Below are 26,381 nucleotides of genomic sequence, written 5' to 3'. Positions count from 1 at the left end.
TTGACTTTCAGCCTGTAACTTTTGAAAAGGGTCGATGTACTTAGGGCTTCCTGCTACAAAGTAAGAGTCAAGGACCCTCTTCCGCAAAGAGGAGCTGGCCTTAGTGGGAAATGGAGAATGAGCTCCTTTAAATCACCGCTCTGTCACCAATCATTAAGAAAACTTTCCAAGAACATACATGTATCGTGTCTCCAGGAGGGCTGGGATTTGTGCAAGGTTCTGAGTAACATGCTACCACAGGAAGGTGGAGGTCCTGCTCAGCCCTAGAGACAGACACACACATGCAAACACACACACAGAAACCTTAGACACACAACTGGTAGTGTCGAGCCAAAGACTTAGCAGTATGAGGAGGGCACTGAACCCACCCATGCTCCAAAGAAGGAGAGGCCTTTCCCTGATCCACACGTGCATTCTCCCTCCTTCTCCCCCAAACCTGCCTCCTCCTCAAGCCCACGCATTAGTACATAGAATACGATTAGGCAGCGCTCTCAGGTTACAGAATTGTCAACGATGCTCTCGTTAAAACAACAGCACAGTCAAACAGACAGCATGCTAGCATGTGAAATGCGATTAGTTCTTTTAGAAACGGCTCATGATGAATGGAGCCACACAAGGAGGACTGCAGCTATGCTGCGCCCCGAGCAGAACTGGGAGAATGGCTACCTACCAAAGTGCTGCACACTCTCATTTCACCCTCAGAGGCAGAAAAGAGGCCTGCAAAGGACTCACGGGTCTCCCATGCTCTCCGCAAAGGACTCCCATTCCTCCTGCGGACCAAAGGTAACAACAAAAGCAGCTTTTTATTTGTAGAGCACACAACTTTTGGAAAATACACAGCTAAAACTGTCCCCGCATTAAGTGCTTTACAGCACTTAAAGCGGGGACAGTTTTAGCTGTGTAATTTGAAAAACTTGCCTCTAAGTGCATAGATGATGAAGTTCGAATGGGGGAACTGTGTCCACTTGCGTTGAGCATTCTTTCAGTGAGAAAGGATTTGGTTACATTTTGACTCTTTAGCACTGATTCTCATTCTTGTCAATCAACTGTGAAATTTCTGTTAATTTCTAGCAGAGGTAATAGAGTTAGTCCAAAATCATAGGTGTATATAAGTCCAGGTGGACAAGTATGCCCAGAATCCCAGGCACTGAGCTGAAAAGGGGATCATTTCCCAGTGGGCCTCACGTCCCACAGAAACCGCTGTGCAAAAGTCGAGAAACAGATACAGAAAGTGACTGGCCTAAGGCTTGTCACTTGAATGTGAGTGGCTGAATGAGTGGCGGATGGTTGGAAATGAAATCCAAATCCCCTGACCTCTAACTTCAGAGGGTGCAGTGCCTCCCCAATGCCCGATTTTAGAGTTAAACGTCTTAGCAAGAGCTTTACTGCACTGAAGTCACCCTGAAAAGACATTAGCTTCCATCCGCACAGTCATTGCCCCCTGGTCTCTAATGAGAGTTTGCCCAGTTAAAGTTGCAACATTGGGTTTAACGTCAGAGATCTTGACTTTCAGCCTGTAACTTTTGAAAAGGGTCGATGTACTTAGGGCTTCCTGCTACAAAGTAAGAGTCAAGGACCCTCTTCCGCAAAGAGGAGCTGGCCTTAGTGGGAAATGGAGAATGAGCTCCTTTAAATCACCGCTCTGTCACCAATCATTAAGAAAACTTTCCAAGAACATACATGTATCGTGTCTCCAGGAGGGCTGGGATTTGTGCAAGGTTCTGAGTAACATGCTACCACAGGAAGGTGGAGGTCCTGCTCAGCCCTAGAGACAGACACACACATGCAAACACACACACAGAAACCTTAGACACACAACTGGTAGTGTCGAGCCAAAGACTTAGCAGTATGAGGAGGGCACTGAACCCACCCATGCTCCAAAGAAGGAGAGGCCTTTCCCTGATCCACACGTGCATTCTCCCTCCTTCTCCCCCAAACCTGCCTCCTCCTCAAGCCCACGCATTATTACATAGAATACGATTAGGCAGCGCTCTCAGGTTACAGAATTGTCAACGATGCTCTCGTTAAAACAACAGCACAGTCAAACAGACAGCATGCTAGCATGTGAAATGCGATTAGTTCTTTTAGACACGGCTCATGATGAATGGAGCCACACAAGGAGGACTGCAGCTAGGCTGCGCCCCGAGCTGAACTGGGAGAATGGCTACCTACCAAAGTGCTGCACACTCTCATTTCACCCTCAGAGGCAGAAAAGAGGCCTGCAAAGGACTCACGGGTCTCCCATGCTCTCCGCAAAGGACTCCCATTCCTCCTGCGGACCAAAGGTAACAACAAAAGCAGCTTTTTATTTGTAGAGCACACAACTTTTGGAAAATACACAGCTAAAACTGTCCCCGCTTTAAGTGCTTTACAGCACTTAAAGCGGGGACAGTTTTAGCTGTGTAATTTGAAAAACTTGCCTCTAAGTGCATAGATGATGAAGTTCGAATGGGGGAACTGTGTCCACTTGCGTTGAGCATTCTTTCAGTGAGAAAGGATTTGGTTACATTTTGACTCTTTAGCACTGATTCTCATTCTTGTCAATCAACTGTGAAATTTCTGTGTTAATTTCTAGCAGAGGTAATAGAGTTAGTCCAAAATCATAGGTGTATATAAGTCCAGGTGGACAAGTATGCCCAGAATCCCAGGCACTGAGCTGAAAAGGGGATCATTTCCCAGTGGGCCTCACGTCCCACAGAAACCGCTGTGCAAAAGTCGAGAAACAGATACAGAAAGTGACTGGACTAAGGCTTGTCACTTGAATGTGAGTGGCTGAATGAGTGGCGGATGGTTGGAAATGAAATCCAAATCCCCTGACCTCTAACTTCAGAGGGTGCAGTGCCTCCCCAATGCCCGATTTTAGAGTTAAACGTCTTAGCAAGAGCTTTACTGCACTGAAGTCACCCTGAAAAGACATTAGCTTCCATCCGCACAGTCATTGCCCCCTGGTCTCTAATGAGAGTTTGCCCAGTTAAAGTTGCAACATTGGGTTTAACGTGAGAGATCTTGACTTTCAGCCTGTAACTTTTGAAAAGGGTCGATGTACTTAGGGCTTCCTGCTACAAAGTAAGAGTCAAGGACCCTCTTCCGCAAAGAGGAGCTGGCCTTAGTGGGAAATGGAGAATGAGCTCCTTTAAATCACCGCTCTGTCACCAATCATTAAGAAAACTTTCCAAGAACATACATGTATCGTGTCTCCAGGAGGGCTGGGATTTGTGCAAGGTTCTGAGTAACATGCTACCACAGGAAGGTGGAGGTCCTGCTCAGCCCTAGAGACAGACACACACATGCAAACACACACACAGAAACCTTAGACACACAACTGGTAGTGTCGAGCCAAAGACTTAGCAGTATGAGGAGGGCACTGAACCCACCCATGCTCCAAAGAAGGAGAGGCCGTTCCCTGATCCACACGTGCATTCTCCCTCCTTCTCCCCCAAACCTGCCTCCTCCTCAAGCCCACGCATTATTACATAGAATACGATTAGGCAGCGCTCTCAGGTTACAGAATTGTCAACGATGCTCTCGTTAAAACAACAGCACAGTCAAACAGACAGCATGCTAGCATGTGAAATGCGATTAGTTCTTTTAGACACGGCTCATGATGAATGGAGCCACACAAGGAGGACTGCAGCTAGGCTGCGCCCCGAGCTGAACTGGGAGAATGGCTACCTACCAAAGTGCTGCACACTCTCATTTCACCCTCAGAGGCAGAAAAGAGGCCTGCAAAGGACTCACGGGTCTCCCATGCTCTCCGCAAAGGACTCCCATTCCTCCTGCGGACCAAAGGTAACAACAAAAGCAGCTTTTTATTTGTAGAGCACACAACTTTTGGAAAATACACAGCTAAAACTGTCCCCGCTTTAAGTGCTTTACAGCACTTAAAGCGGGGACAGTTTTAGCTGTGTAATTTGAAAAACTTGCCTCTAAGTGCATAGATGATGAAGTTCGAATGGGGGAACTGTGTCCACTTGCGTTGAGCATTCTTTCAGTGAGAAAGGATTTGGTTACATTTTGACTCTTTAGCACTGATTCTCATTCTTGTCAATCAACTGTGAAATTTCTGTGTTAATTTCTAGCAGAGGTAATAGAGTTAGTCCAAAATCATAGGTGTATATAAGTCCAGGTGGACAAGTATGCCCAGAATCCCAGGCACTGAGCTGAAAAGGGGATCATTTCCCAGTGGGCCTCACGTCCCACAGAAACCGCTGTGCAAAAGTCGAGAAACAGATACAGAAAGTGACTGGCCTAAGGCTTGTCACTTGAATGTGAGTGGCTGAATGAGTGGCGGATGGTTGGAAATGAAATCCAAATCCCCTGACCTCTAATTTCAGAGGGTGCAGTGCCTCCCCAATGCCCGATTTTAGAGTTAAACGTCTTAGCAAGAGCTTTACTGCACTGAAGTCACCCTGAAAAGACATTAACTTCCATCCGCACAGTCATTGCCCCCTGGTCTCTAATGAGAGTTTGCCCAGTTAAAGTTGCAACACTGGGTTTAACGTGAGAGATCTTGACTTTCAGCCTGAAACTTTTGAAATGGGTCGATGTACTTATGGCTTCCTGCTACAAAGTAAGAGTCAAGGACCCTCTTCCGCAAAGAGGAGCTGGCCTTAGTGGGAAATGGAGAATGAGCTCCTTTAAATCACCGCTCTGTCACCAATCATTAAGAAAACTTTCCAAGAACATACATGTATCGTGTCTCCAGGAGGGCTGGGATTTGTGCAAGGTTCTGAGTAACATGCTACCACAGGAAGGTGGAGGTCCTGCTCAGCCCTAGAGACAGACACACACATGCAAACACTCACACAGAAACCTTAGACACACAACTGGTAGTGTCGAGCCAAAGACTTAGCAGTATGAGGAGGGCACTGAACCCACCCATGCTCCAAAGAAGGAGAGGCCTTTCCCTGATCCACACGTGCATTCTCCCTCCTTCTCCCCCAAACCTGCCTCCTCCTCAAGCCCACGCATTATTACATAGAATACGATTAGGCAGCGCTCTCAGGTTACAGAATTGTCAACGATGCTCTCGTTAAAACAACAGCACAGTCAAACAGACAGCATGCTAGCATGTGAAATGCGATCAGTTCTTTCAGACACGGCTCATGATGAATGGAGCCACACAAGGAGGACTGCAGCTATGCTGCGCCCCGAGCCGAACTGGGAGAATGGCTACCTACCAAAGTGCTGCACACTCTCATTTCACCCTCAGAGGCAGAAAAGAGGCGTGCAAAGGACTCACGGGTCTCCCATGCTCTCCGCAAAGGACTCCCATTCCTCCTGCGGACCAAAGGTAACAACAAAAGCAGCTTTTTATTTGTAGAGCACACAACTTTTGGAAAATACACAGCTAAAACTGTCCCCGCTTTAAGTGCTTTACAGCACTTAAAGCGGGGACAGTTTTAGCTGTGTAATTTGAAAAACTTGCCTCTAAGTGCATAGATGATGAAGTTCGAATGGGGGAACTGTGTCCACTTGCGTTGAGCATTCTTTCAGTGAGAAAGGATTTGGTTACATTTTGACTCTTTAGCACTGATTCTCATTCTTGTCAATCAACTGTGAAATTTCTGTGTTAATTTCTAGCAGAGGTAATAGAGTTAGTCCAAAATCATAGGTGTATATAAGTCCAGGTGGACAAGTATGCCCAGAATCCCAGGCACTGAGCTGAAAAGGGGATCATTTCCCAGTGGGCCTCACGTCCCACAGAAACCGCTGTGCAAAAGTCGAGAAACAGATACAGAAAGTGACTGGCCTAAGGCTTGTCACTTGAATGTGAGTGGCTGAATGAGTGGCGGATGGTTGGAAATGAAATCCAAATCCCCTGACCTCTAACTTCAGAGTGTGCAGTGCCTCCCCAATGCCCGATTTTAGAGTTAAACGTCTTAGCAAGAGCTTTACTGCACTGAAGTCACCCTGAAAAGACATTAGCTTCCATCCGCACAGTCATTGCCCCCTGGTCTCTAATGAGAGTTTGCCCAGTTAAAGTTGCAACATTGGGTTTAACGTGAGAGATCTTGACTTTCAGCCTGTAACTTTTGAAAAGGGTCGAGGTACTTAGGGCTTCCTGCTACAAAGTAAGAGTCAAGGACCCTCTTCCGCAAAGAGGAACTGGCCTTAGTGGGAAATGGAGAATGGGCTCCTTTAAATCACCGCTCTGTCACCAATCATTAAGAAAACTTTCCAAGAACATACATGTATCGTGTCTCCAGGAGGGCTGGGATTTGTGCAAGGTTCTGAGTAACATGCTACCACAGGAAGGTGGAGGTCCTGCTCAGCCCTAGAGACAGACACACACATGCAAACACACACACAGAAACCTTAGACACACAACTGGTAGTGTCGAGCCAAAGACTTAGCAGTATGAGGAGGGCACTGAACCCACGCATGCTCCAAAGAAGGAGAGACCTTTCCCTGATCCACACGTGCATTCTCCCTCCTTCTCCCCCAAAACCTGCCTCCTCCTCAAGCCCACACATTAGTACATAGAATACGATTAGGCAGCGCTCTCAGGTGACAGAATTGTCAACGATGCTCTCGTTAAAACAACAGCACAGTCAAACAGACAGCATGCTAGCATGTGAAATGCGATCAGTTCTTTCAGACACGGCTCATGATGAATGGAGCCACACAAGGAGGACTGCAGCTATGCTGCGCCCCGAGCAGAACTGGGAGAATGGCTACCTACCAAAGTGCTGCACACTCTCATTTCACCCTCAGAGGCAGAAAAGAGGCCTGCAAAGGACTCACGGGTCTCCCATGCTCTCCGCAAAGGACTCCCATTCCTCCTGCGGACCAAAGGTAACAACAAAAGCAGCTTTTTATTTGTAGAGCACACAACTTTTGGAAAATACACAGCTAAAACTGTCCCTGCTTTAAGTGCTTTACAGCACTTAAAGCGGGGACAGTTTTAGCTGTGTAATTTGAAAAACTTGCCTCTAAGTGCATAGATGATGAAGTTCGAATGGGGGAACTGTGTCCACTTGCGTTGAGCATTCTTTCAGTGAGAAAGGATTTGGTTACATTTTGACTCTTTAGCACTGATTCTCATTCTTGTCAATCAACTGGGAAATTTCTGTGTTAATTTCTAGCAGAGGTAATAGAGTTAGTCCAAAATCATAGGTGTATATAAGTCCAGGTGGACAAGTATGCCCAGAATACCAGGCACTGAGCTGAAAAGGGGATCATTTCCCAGTGGGCCTCACGTCCCACAGAAACCGCTGTGCAAAAGTCGAGAAACAGATACAGAAAGTGACTGGCCTAAGGCTTGTCACTTGAATGTGAGTGGCTGAATGAGTGGCGGATGGTTGGAAATGAAATCCAAATCCCCTGACCTCTAACTTCAGAGTGTGCAGTGCCTCCCCAATGCCCGATTTTAGAGTTAAACGTCTTAGCAAGAGCTTTACTGCACTGAAGTCACCCTGAAAAGACATTAGCTTCCATCCGCACAGTCATTGCCCCCTGGTCTCTAATGAGAGTTTGCCCAGTTAAAGTTGCAACATTGGGTTTAACGTGAGAGATCTTGACTTTCAGCCTGTAACTTTTGAAAAGGGTCGATGTACTTAGGGCTTCCTGCTACAAAGTAAGAGTCAAGGACCCTCTTCCGCAAAGAGGAGCTGGCCTTAGTGGGAAATGGAGAATGAGCTCCTTTAAATCACCGCTCTGTCACCAATCATTAAGAAAACTTTCCAAGAACATACATGTATCGTGTCTCCAGGAGGGCTGGGATTTGTGCAAGGTTCTGAGTAACATGCTACCACAGGAAGGTGGAGGTCCTGCTCAGCCCTAGAGACAGACACACACATGCAAACACACACACAGAAACCTTAGACACACAACTGGTAGTGTCGAGCCAAAGACTTAGCAGTATGAGGAGGGCACTGAACCCACCCATGCTCCAAAGAAGGAGAGGCCTTTCCCTGATCCACACGTGCATTCTCCCTCCTTCTCCCCCAAACCTGCCTCCTCCTCAAGCCCACGCATTAGTACATAGAATACGATTAGGCAGCGCTCTCAGGTGACAGAATTGTCAACGATGCTCTCGTTAAAACAACAGCACAGTCAAACAGACAGCATGCTAGCATGTGAAATGCGATTAGTTCTTTTAGAAACGGCTCATGATGAATGGAGCCACACAAGGAGGACTGCAGCTATGCTGCGCCCCGAGCAGAACTGGGAGAATGGCTACCTACCAAAGTGCTGCACACTCTCATTTCACCCTCAGAGGCAGAAAAGAGGCCTGCAAAGGACTCACGGGTCTCCCATGCTCTCCGCAAAGGACTCCCATTCCTCCTGCGGACCAAAGGTAACAACAAAAGCAGCTTTTTATTTGTAGAGCACACAACTTTTGGAAAATACACAGCTAAAACTGTCCCCGCTTTAAGTGCTTTACAGCACTTAAAGCGGGGACAGTTTTAGCTGTGTAATTTGAAAAACTTGCCTCTAAGTGCATAGATGATGAAGTTCGAATGGGGGAACTGTGTCCACTTGCGTTGAGCATTCTTTCAGTGAGAAAGGATTTGGTTACATTTTGACTCTTTAGCACTGATTCTCATTCTTGTCAATCAACTGTGAAATTTCTGTTAATTTCTAGCAGAGGTAATAGAGTTAGTCCAAAATCATAGGTGTATATAAGTCCAGGTGGACAAGTATGCCCAGAATCCCAGGCACTGAGCTGAAAAGGGGATCATTTCCCAGTGGGCCTCACGTCCCACAGAAACCGCTGTGCAAAAGTCGAGAAACAGATACAGAAAGTGACTGGCCTAAGGCTTGTCACTTGAATGTGAGTGGCTGAATGAGTGGCGGATGGTTGGAAATGAAATCCAAATCCCCTGACCTCTAACTTCAGAGGGTGCAGTGCCTCCCCAATGCCCGATTTTAGAGTTAAACGTCTTAGCAAGAGCTTTACTGCACTGAAGTCACCCTGAAAAGACATTAGCTTCCATCCGCACAGTCATTGCCCCCTGGTCTCTAATGAGAGTTTGCCCAGTTAAAGTTGCAACATTGGGTTTAACGTCAGAGATCTTGACTTTCAGCCTGTAACTTTTGAAAAGGGTCGATGTACTTAGGGCTTCCTGCTACAAAGTAAGAGTCAAGGACCCTCTTCCGCAAAGAGGAGCTGGCCTTAGTGGGAAATGGAGAATGAGCTCCTTTAAATCACCGCTCTGTCACCAATCATTAAGAAAACTTTCCAAGAACATACATGTATCGTGTCTCCAGGAGGGCTGGGATTTGTGCAAGGTTCTGAGTAACATGCTACCACAGGAAGGTGGAGGTCCTGCTCAGCCCTAGAGACAGACACACACATGCAAACACACACACAGAAACCTTAGACACACAACTGGTAGTGTCGAGCCAAAGACTTAGCAGTATGAGGAGGGCACTGAACCCACCCATGCTCCAAAGAAGGAGAGGCCTTTCCCTGATCCACACGTGCATTCTCCCTCCTTCTCCCCCAAACCTGCCTCCTCCTCAAGCCCACGCATTATTACATAGAATACGATTAGGCAGCGCTCTCAGGTTACAGAATTGTCAACGATGCTCTCGTTAAAACAACAGCACAGTCAAACAGACAGCATGCTAGCATGTGAAATGCGATTAGTTCTTTTAGACACGGCTCATGATGAATGGAGCCACACAAGGAGGACTGCAGCTAGGCTGCGCCCCGAGCTGAACTGGGAGAATGGCTACCTACCAAAGTGCTGCACACTCTCATTTCACCCTCAGAGGCAGAAAAGAGGCCTGCAAAGGACTCACGGGTCTCCCATGCTCTCCGCAAAGGACTCCCATTCCTCCTGCGGACCAAAGGTAACAACAAAAGCAGCTTTTTATTTGTAGAGCACACAACTTTTGGAAAATACACAGCTAAAACTGTCCCCGCTTTAAGTGCTTTACAGCACTTAAAGCGGGGACAGTTTTAGCTGTGTAATTTGAAAAACTTGCCTCTAAGTGCATAGATGATGAAGTTCGAATGGGGGAACTGTGTCCACTTGCGTTGAGCATTCTTTCAGTGAGAAAGGATTTGGTTACATTTTGACTCTTTAGCACTGATTCTCATTCTTGTCAATCAACTGTGAAATTTCTGTGTTAATTTCTAGCAGAGGTAATAGAGTTAGTCCAAAATCATAGGTGTATATAAGTCCAGGTGGACAAGTATGCCCAGAATCCCAGGCACTGAGCTGAAAAGGGGATCATTTCCCAGTGGGCCTCACGTCCCACAGAAACCGCTGTGCAAAAGTCGAGAAACAGATACAGAAAGTGACTGGACTAAGGCTTGTCACTTGAATGTGAGTGGCTGAATGAGTGGCGGATGGTTGGAAATGAAATCCAAATCCCCTGACCTCTAACTTCAGAGGGTGCAGTGCCTCCCCAATGCCCGATTTTAGAGTTAAACGTCTTAGCAAGAGCTTTACTGCACTGAAGTCACCCTGAAAAGACATTAGCTTCCATCCGCACAGTCATTGCCCCCTGGTCTCTAATGAGAGTTTGCCCAGTTAAAGTTGCAACATTGGGTTTAACGTGAGAGATCTTGACTTTCAGCCTGTAACTTTTGAAAAGGGTCGATGTACTTAGGGCTTCCTGCTACAAAGTAAGAGTCAAGGACCCTCTTCCGCAAAGAGGAGCTGGCCTTAGTGGGAAATGGAGAATGAGCTCCTTTAAATCACCGCTCTGTCACCAATCATTAAGAAAACTTTCCAAGAACATACATGTATCGTGTCTCCAGGAGGGCTGGGATTTGTGCAAGGTTCTGAGTAACATGCTACCACAGGAAGGTGGAGGTCCTGCTCAGCCCTAGAGACAGACACACACATGCAAACACACACACAGAAACCTTAGACACACAACTGGTAGTGTCGAGCCAAAGACTTAGCAGTATGAGGAGGGCACTGAACCCACCCATGCTCCAAAGAAGGAGAGGCCGTTCCCTGATCCACACGTGCATTCTCCCTCCTTCTCCCCCAAACCTGCCTCCTCCTCAAGCCCACGCATTATTACATAGAATACGATTAGGCAGCGCTCTCAGGTTACAGAATTGTCAACGATGCTCTCGTTAAAACAACAGCACAGTCAAACAGACAGCATGCTAGCATGTGAAATGCGATTAGTTCTTTTAGACACGGCTCATGATGAATGGAGCCACACAAGGAGGACTGCAGCTAGGCTGCGCCCCGAGCTGAACTGGGAGAATGGCTACCTACCAAAGTGCTGCACACTCTCATTTCACCCTCAGAGGCAGAAAAGAGGCCTGCAAAGGACTCACGGGTCTCCCATGCTCTCCGCAAAGGACTCCCATTCCTCCTGCGGACCAAAGGTAACAACAAAAGCAGCTTTTTATTTGTAGAGCACACAACTTTTGGAAAATACACAGCTAAAACTGTCCCCGCTTTAAGTGCTTTACAGCACTTAAAGCGGGGACAGTTTTAGCTGTGTAATTTGAAAAACTTGCCTCTAAGTGCATAGATGATGAAGTTCGAATGGGGGAACTGTGTCCACTTGCGTTGAGCATTCTTTCAGTGAGAAAGGATTTGGTTACATTTTGACTCTTTAGCACTGATTCTCATTCTTGTCAATCAACTGTGAAATTTCTGTGTTAATTTCTAGCAGAGGTAATAGAGTTAGTCCAAAATCATAGGTGTATATAAGTCCAGGTGGACAAGTATGCCCAGAATCCCAGGCACTGAGCTGAAAAGGGGATCATTTCCCAGTGGGCCTCACGTCCCACAGAAACCGCTGTGCAAAAGTCGAGAAACAGATACAGAAAGTGACTGGCCTAAGGCTTGTCACTTGAATGTGAGTGGCTGAATGAGTGGCGGATGGTTGGAAATGAAATCCAAATCCCCTGACCTCTAACTTCAGAGGGTGCAGTGACTCCCCAATGCCCGATTTTAGAGTTAAATGTCTTAGCAAGAGCTTTACTGCACTGAAGTCACCCTGAAAAGACATTAGCTTCCATCCGCACAGTCATTGCCCCCTGGTCTCTAATGAGAGTTTGCCCAGTTAAAGTTGCAACATTGGGTTTAACGTGAGAGATCTTGACTTTCAGCCTGTAACTTTTGAAAAGGGTCGATGTACTTAGCGCTTCCTGCTACAAAGTAAGAGTCAAGGACCCTCTTCCGCAAAGAGGAGCTGGCCTTAGTGGGAAATGGAGAATGAGCTCCTTTAAATCACCGCTCTGTCACCAATCATTAAGAAAACTTTCCAAGAACATACATGTATCGTGTCTCCAGGAGGGCTGGGATTTGTGCAAGGTTCTGAGTAACATGCTACCACAGGAAGGTGGAGGTCCTGCTCAGCCCTAGAGACAGACACACACATGCAAACACACACACAGAAACCTTAGACACACAACTGGTAGTGTCGAGCCAAAGACTTAGCAGTATGAGGAGGGCACTGAACCCACCCATGCTCCAAAGAAGGAGAGGCCGTTCCCTGATCCACACGTGCATTCTCCCTCCTTCTCCCCCAAACCTGCCTCCTCCTCAAGCCCACGCATTATTACATAGAATACGATTAGGCAGCGCTCTCAGGTTACAGAATTGTCAACGATGCTCTCGTTAAAACAACAGCACAGTCAAACAGACAGCATGCTAGCATGTGAAATGCGATTAGTTCTTTTAGACACGGCTCATGATGAATGGAGCCACACAAGGAGGACTGCAGCTAGGCTGCGCCCCGAGCTGAACTGGGAGAATGGCTACCTACCAAAGTGCTGCACACTCTCATTTCACCCTCAGAGGCAGAAAAGAGGCCTGCAAAGGACTCACGGGTCTCCCATGCTCTCCGCAAAGGACTCCCATTCCTCCTGCGGACCAAAGGTAACAACAAAAGCAGCTTTTTATTTGTAGAGCACACAACTTTTGGAAAATACACAGCTAAAACTGTCCCCGCTTTAAGTGCTTTACAGCACTTAAAGCGGGGACAGTTTTAGCTGTGTAATTTGAAAAACTTGCCTCTAAGTGCATAGATGATGAAGTTCGAATGGGGGAACTGTGTCCACTTGCGTTGAGCATTCTTTCAGTGAGAAAGGATTTGGTTACATTTTGACTCTTTAGCACTGATTCTCATTCTTGTCAATCAACTGTGAAATTTCTGTGTTAATTTCTAGCAGAGGTAATAGAGTTAGTCCAAAATCATAGGTGTATATAAGTCCAGGTGGACAAGTATGCCCAGAATCCCAGGCACTGAGCTGAAAAGGGGATCATTTCCCAGTGGGCCTCACGTCCCACAGAAACCGCTGTGCAAAAGTCGAGAAACAGATACAGAAAGTGACTGGACTAAGGCTTGTCACTTGAATGTGAGTGGCTGAATGAGTGGCGGATGGTTGGAAATGAAATCCAAATCCCCTGACCTCTAACTTCAGAGGGTGCAGTGACTCCCCAATGCCCGATTTTAGAGTTAAATGTCTTAGCAAGAGCTTTACTGCACTGAAGTCACCCTGAAAAGACATTAGCTTCCATCCGCACAGTCATTGCCCCCTGGTCTCTAATGAGAGTTTGCCCAGTTAAAGTTGCAACATTGGGTTTAACGTGAGAGATCTTGACTTTCAGCCTGTAACTTTTGAAAAGGGTCGATGTACTTAGGGCTTCCTGCTACAAAGTAAGAGTCAAGGACCCTCTTCCGCAAAGAGGAGCTGGCCTTAGTGGGAAATGGAGAATGAGCTCCTTTAAATCACCGCTCTGTCACCAATCATTAAGAAAACTTTCCAAGAACATACATGTATCGTGTCTCCAGGAGGGCTGGGATTTGTGCAAGGTTCTGAGTAACATGCTACCACAGGAAGGTGGAGGTCCTGCTCAGCCCTAGAGACAGACACACACATGCAAACACACACACAGAAACCTTAGACACACAACTGGTAGTGTCGAGCCAAAGACTTAGCAGTATGAGGAGGGCACTGAACCCACCCATGCTCCAAAGAAGGAGAGGCCGTTCCCTGATCCACACGTGCATTCTCCCTCCTTCTCCCCCAAACCTGCCTCCTCCTCAAGCCCACGCAGTATTACATAGAATACGATTAGGCAGTGCTCTCAGGTTACAGAATTGTCAACGATGCTCTCGTTAAAACAACAGCACAGTCAAACAGACAGCATGCTAGCATGTGAAATGCGATCAGTTCTTTCAGACACGGCTCATGATGAATGGAGCCACACAAGGAGGACTGCAGCTATGCTGCGCCCCGAGCCGAACTGGGAGAATGGCTACCTACCAAAGTGCTGCACACTCTCATTTCACCCTCAGAGGCAGAAAAGAGGCCTGCAAAGGACTCACGTGTCTCCCATGCTCTCCGCAAAGGACTCCCATTCCTCCTGCGGACCAAAGGTAACAACAAAAGCAGCTTTTTATTTGTAGAGCACACAACTTTTGGAAAAAAAACAGCTAAAACTGTCCCCGCTTTAAGTGCTGTAAAGCACTTAAAGCGGGGACAGTTTTAGCTGTGTAATTTGAAAAACTTGCCTCTAAGTGCATAGATGATGAAGTTCGAATGGGGGAACTGTGTCCACTTGCGTTGAGCATTCTTTCAGTGAGAAAGGATTTGGTTACATTTTGACTCTTTAGCACTGATTCTCATTCTTGTCAATCAACTGGGAAATTTCTGTGTTAATTTCTAGCAGAGGTAATAGAGTTAGTCCAAAATCATAGGTGTATATAAGTTCAGGTGGACACGTATGCCCAGAATCCCAGGCACTGAGCTGAAAAGGGGATCATTTCCCAGTGGGCCTCACGTCCCACAGAAACCGCTGTGCAAAAGTCGAGAAACAGATACAGAAAGTGACTGGCCTAAGGCTTGTCACTTGAATGTGAGTGGCTGAATGAGTGGCGGATGGTTGGAAATGAAATCCAAATCCCCTGACCTCTAACTTCAGAGGGTGCAGTGCCTCCCCAATGCCCGATTTTAGAGTTAAACGTCTTAGCAAGAGCTTTACTGCACTGAAGTCACCCTGAAAAGACATTAGCTTCCATCCGCACAGTCATTGCCCCCTGGTCTCTAATGAGAGTTTGCCCAGTTAAAGTTGCAGCATTGGGTTTAACGTGAGAGATCTTGACTTTCAGCCTGTAACTTTTGAAAAGGGTCGATGTACTTAGGGCTTCCTGCTACAAAGTAAGAGTCAAGGACCCTCTTCCGCAAAGAGGAGCTGGCCTTAGTGGGAAATGGAGAATGAGCTCCTTTAAATCACCGCTCTGTCACCAATCATTAAGAAAACTTTCCAAGAACATACATGTATCGTGTCTCCAGGAGGGCTGGGATTTGTGCAAGGTTCTGAGTAACATGCTACCACAGGAAGGTGGAGGTCCTGCTCAGCCCTAGAGACAGACACACACATGCAAACACACACACAGAAACCTTAGACACACAACTGGTAGTGTCGAGCCAAAGACTTAGCAGTATGAGGAGGGCACTGAACCCACCCATGCTCCAAAGAAGGAGAGGCCTTTCCCTGATCCACACGTGCATTCTCCCTCCTTCTCCCCCAAACCTGCCTCCTCCTCAAGCCCACGCATTATTACATAGAATACGATTAGGCAGCGCTCTCAAGTTACAGAATTGTCAACGATGCTCTCGTTAAAACAACAGCACAGTCAAACAGACAGCATGCTAGCATGTGAAATGCGATTAGTTCTTTAAGACACGGCTCATGATGAATGGAGCCACACAAGGAGGACTGCAGCTAGGCTGCGCCCCGAGCCGAACTGGGAGAATGGCTACCTACCAAAGTGCTGCACACTCTCATTTCACCCTCAGAGGCAGAAAAGAGGCCTGCAAAGGACTCACGGGTCTCCCATGCTCTCCGCAAAGGACTCCCATTCCTCCTGCGGACCAAAGGTAACAACAAAAGCAGCTTTTTATTTGTAGAGCACACAACTTTTGGAAAATACACAGCTAAAACTGTCCCCGCTTTAAGTGCTTTACAGCACTTAAAGCGGGGACAGTTTTAGCTGTGTAATTTGAAAAACTTGCCTCTAAGTGCATAGATGATGAAGTTCGAATGGGGGAACTGTGTCCACTTGCGTTGAGCATTCTTTCAGTGAGAAAGGATTTGGTTACATTTTGACTCTTTAGCACTGATTCTCATTCTTCTCAATCAACTGGGAAATTTCTGTGTTAATTTGTAGCAGAGGTAATAGAGTTAGTCCAAAATCATAGGTGTATATAAGTCCAGGTGGACAAGTATGCCCAGAATCCCAGGCACTGAGCTGAAAAGGGGATCATTTCCCAGTGGGCCTCACGTCCCACAGAAACCGCTGTGCAAAAGTCGAGAAACAGATACAGAAATTGACTGGCCTAAGGCTTGTCACTTGAATGTGAGTGGCTGAATGAGTGGCGGATGGTTGGAAATGAAATCCAAATCCCCTGACCTCTAACTTCAGAGGGTGCAGTGCCTCCCCAATGCCCGATTTTAGAGTTAAACGTCTTAGCAAGAGCTTTACTGCACTGAAGTCACCCTGAAAAGACATTAGCTTCCATCCGCACAGTCATTGCCCCCTGGTCTCTAATGAGAGTTTGCCCAGTTAAAGTTGCAACATTGGGTTTAACGTCAGAGATCTTGACTTTCAGCCTGTAACTTTTGAAAAGGGTCGATGTACTTAGGGCTTCCTGCTACAAAGTAAGAGTCAAGGACCCTCTTCCGCAAAGAGGAGCTGGCCTTAGTGGGAAATGGAGAATGAGCTCCTTTAAATCACCGCTCTGTCACCAATCATTAAGAAAACTTTCCAAGAACATACATGTATCGTGTCTCCAGGAGGGCTGGGATTTGTGCAAGGTTCTGAGTAACATGCTACCACAGGAAGGTGGAGGTCCTGCTCAGCCCTAGAGACAGACACACACATGCAAACACACACACAGAAACCTTAGACACACAACTGGTAGTGTCGAGCCAAAGACTTAGCAGTATGAGGAGGGCACTGAACCCACCCATGCTCCAAAGAAGGAGAGGCCTTTCCCTGATCCACACGTGCATTCTCCCTCCTTCTCCCCCAAACCTGCCTCCTCCTCAAGCCCACGCATTATTACATAGAATACGATTAGGCAGCGCTCTCAGGTTACAGAATTGTCAACGATGCTCTCGTTAAAACAACAGCACAGTCAAACAGACAGCATGCTAGCATGTGAAATGCGATTAGTTCTTTTAGACACGGCTCATGATGAATGGAGCCACACAAGGAGGACTGCAGCTAGGCTGCGCCCCGAGCTGAACTGGGAGAATGGCTACCTACCAAAGTGCTGCACACTCTCATTTCACCCTCAGAGGCAGAAAAGAGGCCTGCAAAGGACTCACGGGTCTCCCATGCTCTCCGCAAAGGACTCCCATTCCTCCTGCGGACCAAAGGTAACAACAAAAGCAGCTTTTTATTTGTAGAGCACACAACTTTTGGAAAATACACAGCTAAAACTGTCCCCGCTTTAAGTGCTTTACAGCACTTAAAGCGGGGACAGTTTTAGCTGTGTAATTTGAAAAACTTGCCTCTAAGTGCATAGATGATGAAGTTCGAATGGGGGAACTGTGTCCACTTGCGTTGAGCATTCTTTCAGTGAGAAAGGATTTGGTTACATTTTGACTCTTTAGCACTGATTCTCATTCTTGTCAATCAACTGTGAAATTTCTGTGTTAATTTCTAGCAGAGGTAATAGAGTTAGTCCAAAATCATAGGTGTATATAAGTCCAGGTGGACAAGTATGCCCAGAATCCCAGGCACTGAGCTGAAAAGGGGATCATTTCCCAGTGGGCCTCACGTCCCACAGAAACCGCTGTGCAAAAGTCGAGAAACAGATACAGAAAGTGACTGGACTAAGGCTTGTCACTTGAATGTGAGTGGCTGAATGAGTGGCGGATGGTTGGAAATGAAATCCAAATCCCCTGACCTCTAACTTCAGAGGGTGCAGTGCCTCCCCAATGCCCGATTTTAGAGTTAAACGTCTTAGCAAGAGCTTTACTGCACTGAAGTCACCCTGAAAAGACATTAGCTTCCATCCGCACAGTCATTGCCCCCTGGTCTCTAATGAGAGTTTGCCCAGTTAAAGTTGCAACATTGGGTTTAACGTGAGAGATCTTGACTTTCAGCCTGTAACTTTTGAAAAGGGTCGATGTACTTAGGGCTTCCTGCTACAAAGTAAGAGTCAAGGACCCTCTTCCGCAAAGAGGAGCTGGCCTTAGTGGGAAATGGAGAATGAGCTCCTTTAAATCACCGCTCTGTCACCAATCATTAAGAAAACTTTCCAAGAACATACATGTATCGTGTCTCCAGGAGGGCTGGGATTTGTGCAAGGTTCTGAGTAACATGCTACCACAGGAAGGTGGAGGTCCTGCTCAGCCCTAGAGACAGACACACACATGCAAACACACACACAGAAACCTTAGACACACAACTGGTAGTGTCGAGCCAAAGACTTAGCAGTATGAGGAGGGCACTGAACCCACCCATGCTCCAAAGAAGGAGAGGCCGTTCCCTGATCCACACGTGCATTCTCCCTCCTTCTCCCCCAAACCTGCCTCCTCCTCAAGCCCACGCATTATTACATAGAATACGATTAGGCAGCGCTCTCAGGTTACAGAATTGTCAACGATGCTCTCGTTAAAACAACAGCACAGTCAAACAGACAGCATGCTAGCATGTGAAATGCGATTAGTTCTTTTAGACACGGCTCATGATGAATGGAGCCACACAAGGAGGACTGCAGCTAGGCTGCGCCCCGAGCTGAACTGGGAGAATGGCTACCTACCAAAGTGCTGCACACTCTCATTTCACCCTCAGAGGCAGAAAAGAGGCCTGCAAAGGACTCACGGGTCTCCCATGCTCTCCGCAAAGGACTCCCATTCCTCCTGCGGACCAAAGGTAACAACAAAAGCAGCTTTTTATTTGTAGAGCACACAACTTTTGGAAAATACACAGCTAAAACTGTCCCCGCTTTAAGTGCTTTACAGCACTTAAAGCGGGGACAGTTTTAGCTGTGTAATTTGAAAAACTTGCCTCTAAGTGCATAGATGATGAAGTTCGAATGGGGGAACTGTGTCCACTTGCGTTGAGCATTCTTTCAGTGAGAAAGGATTTGGTTACATTTTGACTCTTTAGCACTGATTCTCATTCTTGTCAATCAACTGTGAAATTTCTGTGTTAATTTCTAGCAGAGGTAATAGAGTTAGTCCAAAATCATAGGTGTATATAAGTCCAGGTGGACAAGTATGCCCAGAATCCCAGGCACTGAGCTGAAAAGGGGATCATTTCCCAGTGGGCCTCACGTCCCACAGAAACCGCTGTGCAAAAGTCGAGAAACAGATACAGAAAGTGACTGGCCTAAGGCTTGTCACTTGAATGTGAGTGGCTGAATGAGTGGCGGATGGTTGGAAATGAAATCCAAATCCCCTGACCTCTAATTTCAGAGGGTGCAGTGCCTCCCCAATGCCCGATTTTAGAGTTAAACGTCTTAGCAAGAGCTTTACTGCACTGAAGTCACCCTGAAAAGACATTAACTTCCATCCGCACAGTCATTGCCCCCTGGTCTCTAATGAGAGTTTGCCCAGTTAAAGTTGCAACACTGGGTTTAACGTGAGAGATCTTGACTTTCAGCCTGTAACTTTTGAAATGGGTCGATGTACTTATGGCTTCCTGCTACAAAGTAAGAGTCAAGGACCCTCTTCCGCAAAGAGGAGCTGGCCTTAGTGGGAAATGGAGAATGAGCTCCTTTAAATCACCGCTCTGTCACCAATCATTAAGAAAACTTTCCAAGAACATACATGTATCGTGTCTCCAGGAGGGCTGGGATTTGTGCAAGGTTCTGAGTAACATGCTACCACAGGAAGGTGGAGGTCCTGCTCAGCCCTAGAGACAGACACACACATGCAAACACTCACACAGAAACCTTAGACACACAACTGGTAGTGTCGAGCCAAAGACTTAGCAGTATGAGGAGGGCACTGAACCCACCCATGCTCCAAAGAAGGAGAGGCCTTTCCCTGATCCACACGTGCATTCTCCCTCCTTCTCCCCCAAACCTGCCTCCTCCTCAAGCCCACGCATTATTACATAGAATACGATTAGGCAGCGCTCTCAGGTTACAGAATTGTCAACGATGCTCTCGTTAAAACAACAGCACAGTCAAACAGACAGCATGCTAGCATGTGAAATGCGATCAGTTCTTTCAGACACGGCTCATGATGAATGGAGCCACACAAGGAGGACTGCAGCTATGCTGCGCCCCGAGCCGAACTGGGAGAATGGCTACCTACCAAAGTGCTGCACACTCTCATTTCACCCTCAGAGGCAGAAAAGAGGCGTGCAAAGGACTCACGGGTCTCCCATGCTCTCCGCAAAGGACTCCCATTCCTCCTGCGGACCAAAGGTAACAACAAAAGCAGCTTTTTATTTGTAGAGCACACAACTTTTGGAAAATACACAGCTAAAACTGTCCCCGCTTTAAGTGCTTTACAGCACTTAAAGCGGGGACAGTTTTAGCTGTGTAATTTGAAAAACTTGCCTCTAAGTGCATAGATGATGAAGTTCGAATGGGGGAACTGTGTCCACTTGCGTTGAGCATTCTTTCAGTGAGAAAGGATTTGGTTACATTTTGACTCTTTAGCACTGATTCTCATTCTTGTCAATCAACTGGGAAATTTCTGTGTTAATTTCTAGCAGAGGTAATAGAGTTAGTCCAAAATCATAGGTGTATATAAGTCCAGGTGGACAAGTATGCCCAGAATCCCAGGCACTGAGCTGAAAAGGGGATCATTTCCCAGTGGGCCTCACGTCCCACAGAAACCGCTGTGCAAAAGTCGAGAAACAGATACAGAAAGTGACTGGCCTAAGGCTTGTCACTTGAATGTGAGTGGCTGAATGAGTGGCGGATGGTTGGAAATGAAATCCAAATCCCCTGACCTCTAACTTCAGAGTGTGCAGTGCCTCCCCAATGCCCGATTTTAGAGTTAAACGTCTTAGCAAGAGCTTTACTGCACTGAAGTCACCCTGAAAAGACATTAGCTTCCATCCGCACAGTCATTGCCCCCTGGTCTCTAATGAGAGTTTGCCCAGTTAAAGTTGCAACATTGGGTTTAACGTGAGAGATCTTGACTTTCAGCCTGTAACTTTTGAAAAGGGTCGAGGTACTTAGGGCTTCCTGCTACAAAGTAAGAGTCAAGGACCCTCTTCCGCAAAGAGGAACTGGCCTTAGTGGGAAATGGAGAATGGGCTCCTTTAAATCACCGCTCTGTCACCAATCATTAAGAAAACTTTCCAAGAACATACATGTATCGTGTCTCCAGGAGGGCTGGGATTTGTGCAAGGTTCTGAGTAACATGCTACCACAGGAAGGTGGAGGTCCTGCTCAGCCCTAGAGACAGACACACACATGCAAACACACACACAGAAACCTTAGACACACAACTGGTAGTGTCGAGCCAAAGACTTAGCAGTATGAGGAGGGCACTGAACCCACGCATGCTCCAAAGAAGGAGAGGCCTTTCCCTGATCCACACGTGCATTCTCCCTCCTTCTCCCCCAAAACCTGCCTCCTCCTCAAGCCCACACATTAGTACATAGAATACGATTAGGCAGCGCTCTCAGGTGACAGAATTGTCAACGATGCTCTCGTTAAAACAACAGCACAGTCAAACAGACAGCATGCTAGCATGTGAAATGCGATCAGTTCTTTCAGACACGGCTCATGATGAATGGAGCCACACAAGGAGGACTGCAGCTATGCTGCGCCCCGAGCAGAACTGGGAGAATGGCTACCTACCAAAGTGCTGCACACTCTCATTTCACCCTCAGAGGCAGAAAAGAGGCCTGCAAAGGACTCACGGGTCTCCCATGCTCTCCGCAAAGGACTCCCATTCCTCCTGCGGACCAAAGGTAACAACAAAAGCAGCTTTTTATTTGTAGAGCACACAACTTTTGGAAAATACACAGCTAAAACTGTCCCCGCTTTAAGTGCTGTAAAGCACTTAAAGCGGGGACAGTTTTAGCTGTGTAATTTGAAAAACTTGCCTCTAAGTGCATAGATGATGAAGTTCGAATGGGGGAACTGTGTCCACTTGCGTTGAGCATTCTTTCAGTGAGAAAGGATTTGGTTACATTTTGACTCTTTAGCACTGATTCTCATTCTTGTCAATCAACTGGGAAATTTCTGTGTTAATTTCTAGCAGAGGTAATAGAGTTAGTCCAAAATCATAGGTGTATATAAGTCCAGGTGGACAAGTATGCCCAGAATACCAGGCACTGAGCTGAAAAGGGGATCATTTCCCAGTGGGCCTCACGTCCCACAGAAACCGCTGTGCAAAAGTCGAGAAACAGATACAGAAAGTGACTGGCCTAAGGCTTGTCACTTGAATGTGAGTGGCTGAATGAGTGGCGGATGGTTGGAAATGAAATCCAAATCCCCTGACCTCTAACTTCAGAGTGTGCAGTGCCTCCCCAATGCCCGATTTTAGAGTTAAACGTCTTAGCAAGAGCTTTACTGCACTGAAGTCACCCTGAAAAGACATTAGCTTCCATCCGCACAGTCATTGCCCCCTGGTCTCTAATGAGAGTTTGCCCAGTTAAAGTTGCAACATTGGGTTTAACGTGAGAGATCTTGACTTTCAGCCTGTAACTTTTGAAAAGGGTCGATGTACTTAGGGCTTCCTCCTACAAAGTAAGAGTCAAGGACCCTCTTCCGCAAAGAGGAGCTGGCCTTAGTGGGAAATGGAGAATGAGCTCCTTTAAATCACCGCTCTGTCACCAATCATTAAGAAAACTTTCCAAGAACATACATGTATCGTGTCTCCAGGAGGGCTGGGATTTGTGCAAGGTTCTGAGTAACATGCTACCACAGGAAGGTGGAGGTCCTGCTCAGCCCTAGAGACAGACACACACATGCAAACACACACACAGAAACCTTAGACACACAACTGGTAGTGTCGAGCCAAAGACTTAGCAGTATGAGGAGGGCACTGAACCCACCCATGCTCCAAAGAAGGAGAGGCCTTTCCCTGATCCACACGTGCATTCTCCCTCCTTCTCCCCCAAACCTGCCTCCTCCTCAAGCCCACGCATTAGTACATAGAATACGATTAGGCAGCGCTCTCAGGTTACAGAATTGTCAACGATGCTCTCGTTAAAACAACAGCACAGTCAAACAGACAGCATGCTAGCATGTGAAATGCGATTAGTTCTTTTAGAAACGGCTCATGATGAATGGAGCCACACAAGGAGGACTGCAGCTATGCTGCGCCCCGAGCAGAACTGGGAGAATGGCTACCTACCAAAGTGCTGCACACTCTCATTTCACCCTCAGAGGCAGAAAAGAGGCCTGCAAAGGACTCACGGGTCTCCCATGCTCTCCGCAAAGGACTCCCATTCCTCCTGCGGACCAAAGGTAACAACAAAAGCAGCTTTTTATTTGTAGAGCACACAACTTTTGGAAAATACACAGCTAAAACTGTCCCCGCTTTAAGTGCTTTACAGCACTTAAAGCGGGGACAGTTTTAGCTGTGTAATTTGAAAAACTTGCCTCTAAGTGCATAGATGATGAAGTTCGAATGGGGGAACTGTGTCCACTTGCGTTGAGCATTCTTTCAGTGAGAAAGGATTTGGTTACATTTTGACTCTTTAGCACTGATTCTCATTCTTGTCAATCAACTGTGAAATTTCTGTTAATTTCTAGCAGAGGTAATAGAGTTAGTCCAAAATCATAGGTGTATATAAGTCCAGGTGGACAAGTATGCCCAGAATCCCAGGCACTGAGCTGAAAAGGGGATCATTTCCCAGTGGGCCTCACGTCCCACAGAAACCGCTGTGCAAAAGTCGAGAAACAGATACAGAAAGTGACTGGCCTAAGGCTTGTCACTTGAATGTGAGTGGCTGAATGAGTGGCGGATGGTTGGAAATGAAATCCAAATCCCCTGACCTCTAACTTCAGAGGGTGCAGTGCCTCCCCAATGCCCGATTTTAGAGTTAAACGTCTTAGCAAGAGCTTTACTGCACTGAAGTCACCCTGAAAAGACATTAGCTTCCATCCGCACAGTCATTGCCCCCTGGTCTCTAATGAGAGTTTGCCCAGTTAAAGTTGCAACATTGGGTTTAACGTCAGAGATCTTGACTTTCAGCCTGTAACTTTTGAAAAGGGTCGATGTACTTAGGGCTTCCTGCTACAAAGTAAGAGTCAAGGACCCTCTTCCGCAAAGAGGAGCTGGCCTTAGTGGGAAATGGAGAATGAGCTCCTTTAAATCACCGCTCTGTCACCAATCATTAAGAAAACTTTCCAAGAACATACATGTATCGTGTCTCCAGGAGGGCTGGGATTTGTGCAAGGTTCTGAGTAACATGCTACCACAGGAAGGTGGAGGTCCTGCTCAGCCCTAGAGACAGACACACACATGCAAACACACACACAGAAACCTTAGACACACAACTGGTAGTGTCGAGCCAAAGACTTAGCAGTATGAGGAGGGCACTGAACCCACCCATGCTCCAAAGAAGGAGAGGCCTTTCCCTGATCCACACGTGCATTCTCCCTCCTTCTCCCCCAAACCTGCCTCCTCCTCAAGCCCACGCATTATTACATAGAATACGATTAGGCAGCGCTCTCAGGTTACAGAATTGTCAACGATGCTCTCGTTAAAACAACAGCACAGTCAAACAGACAGCATGCTAGCATGTGAAATGCGATTAGTTCTTTTAGACACGGCTCATGATGAATGGAGCCACACAAGGAGGACTGCAGCTAGGCTGCGCCCCGAGCTGAACTGGGAGAATGGCTACCTACCAAAGTGCTGCACACTCTCATTTCACCCTCAGAGGCAGAAAAGAGGCCTGCAAAGGACTCACGGGTCTCCCATGCTCTCCGCAAAGGACTCCCATTCCTCCTGCGGACCAAAGGTAACAACAAAAGCAGCTTTTTATTTGTAGAGCACACAACTTTTGGAAAATACACAGCTAAAACTGTCCCCGCTTTAAGTGCTTTACAGCACTTAAAGCGGGGACAGTTTTAGCTGTGTAATTTGAAAAACTTGCCTCTAAGTGCATAGATGATGAAGTTCGAATGGGGGAACTGTGTCCACTTGCGTTGAGCATTCTTTCAGTGAGAAAGGATTTGGTTACATTTTGACTCTTTAGCACTGATTCTCATTCTTGTCAATCAACTGTGAAATTTCTGTGTTAATTTCTAGCAGAGGTAATAGAGTTAGTCCAAAATCATAGGTGTATATAAGTCCAGGTGGACAAGTATGCCCAGAATCCCAGGCACTGAGCTGAAAAGGGGATCATTTCCCAGTGGGCCTCACGTCCCACAGAAACCGCTGTGCAAAAGTCGAGAAACAGATACAGAAAGTGACTGGACTAAGGCTTGTCACTTGAATGTGAGTGGCTGAATGAGTGGCGGATGGTTGGAAATGAAATCCAAATCCCCTGACCTCTAACTTCAGAGGGTGCAGTGCCTCCCCAATGCCCGATTTTAGAGTTAAACGTCTTAGCAAGAGCTTTACTGCACTGAAGTCACCCTGAAAAGACATTAGCTTCCATCCGCACAGTCATTGCCCCCTGGTCTCTAATGAGAGTTTGCCCAGTTAAAGTTGCAACATTGGGTTTAACGTGAGAGATCTTGACTTTCAGCCTGTAACTTTTGAAAAGGGTCGATGTACTTAGGGCTTCCTGCTACAAAGTAAGAGTCAAGGACCCTCTTCCGCAAAGAGGAGCTGGCCTTAGTGGGAAATGGAGAATGAGCTCCTTTAAATCACCGCTCTGTCACCAATCATTAAGAAAACTTTCCAAGAACATACATGTATCGTGTCTCCAGGAGGGCTGGGATTTGTGCAAGGTTCTGAGTAACATGCTACCACAGGAAGGTGGAGGTCCTGCTCAGCCCTAGAGACAGACACACACATGCAAACACACACACAGAAACCTTAGACACACAACTGGTAGTGTCGAGCCAAAGACTTAGCAGTATGAGGAGGGCACTGAACCCACCCATGCTCCAAAGAAGGAGAGGCCGTTCCCTGATCCACACGTGCATTCTCCCTCCTTCTCCCCCAAACCTGCCTCCTCCTCAAGCCCACGCATTATTACATAGAATACGATTAGGCAGCGCTCTCAGGTTACAGAATTGTCAACGATGCTCTCGTTAAAACAACAGCACAGTCAAACAGACAGCATGCTAGCATGTGAAATGCGATTAGTTCTTTTAGACACGGCTCATGATGAATGGAGCCACACAAGGAGGACTGCAGCTAGGCTGCGCCCCGAGCTGAACTGGGAGAATGGCTACCTACCAAAGTGCTGCACACTCTCATTTCACCCTCAGAGGCAGAAAAGAGGCCTGCAAAGGACTCACGGGTCTCCCATGCTCTCCGCAAAGGACTCCCATTCCTCCTGCGGACCAAAGGTAACAACAAAAGCAGCTTTTTATTTGTAGAGCA

Source organism: Aotus nancymaae, unplaced genomic scaffold, assembly GCF_030222135.1.
Source record: "Aotus nancymaae isolate 86718 unplaced genomic scaffold, 86718_ANA_hifiasm-v0.15.2.pri h1tg000062l, whole genome shotgun sequence".
Taxonomy (NCBI): domain Eukaryota; kingdom Metazoa; phylum Chordata; class Mammalia; order Primates; family Aotidae; genus Aotus; species Aotus nancymaae.
This window is presented reverse-complemented; position numbering follows the sequence as displayed.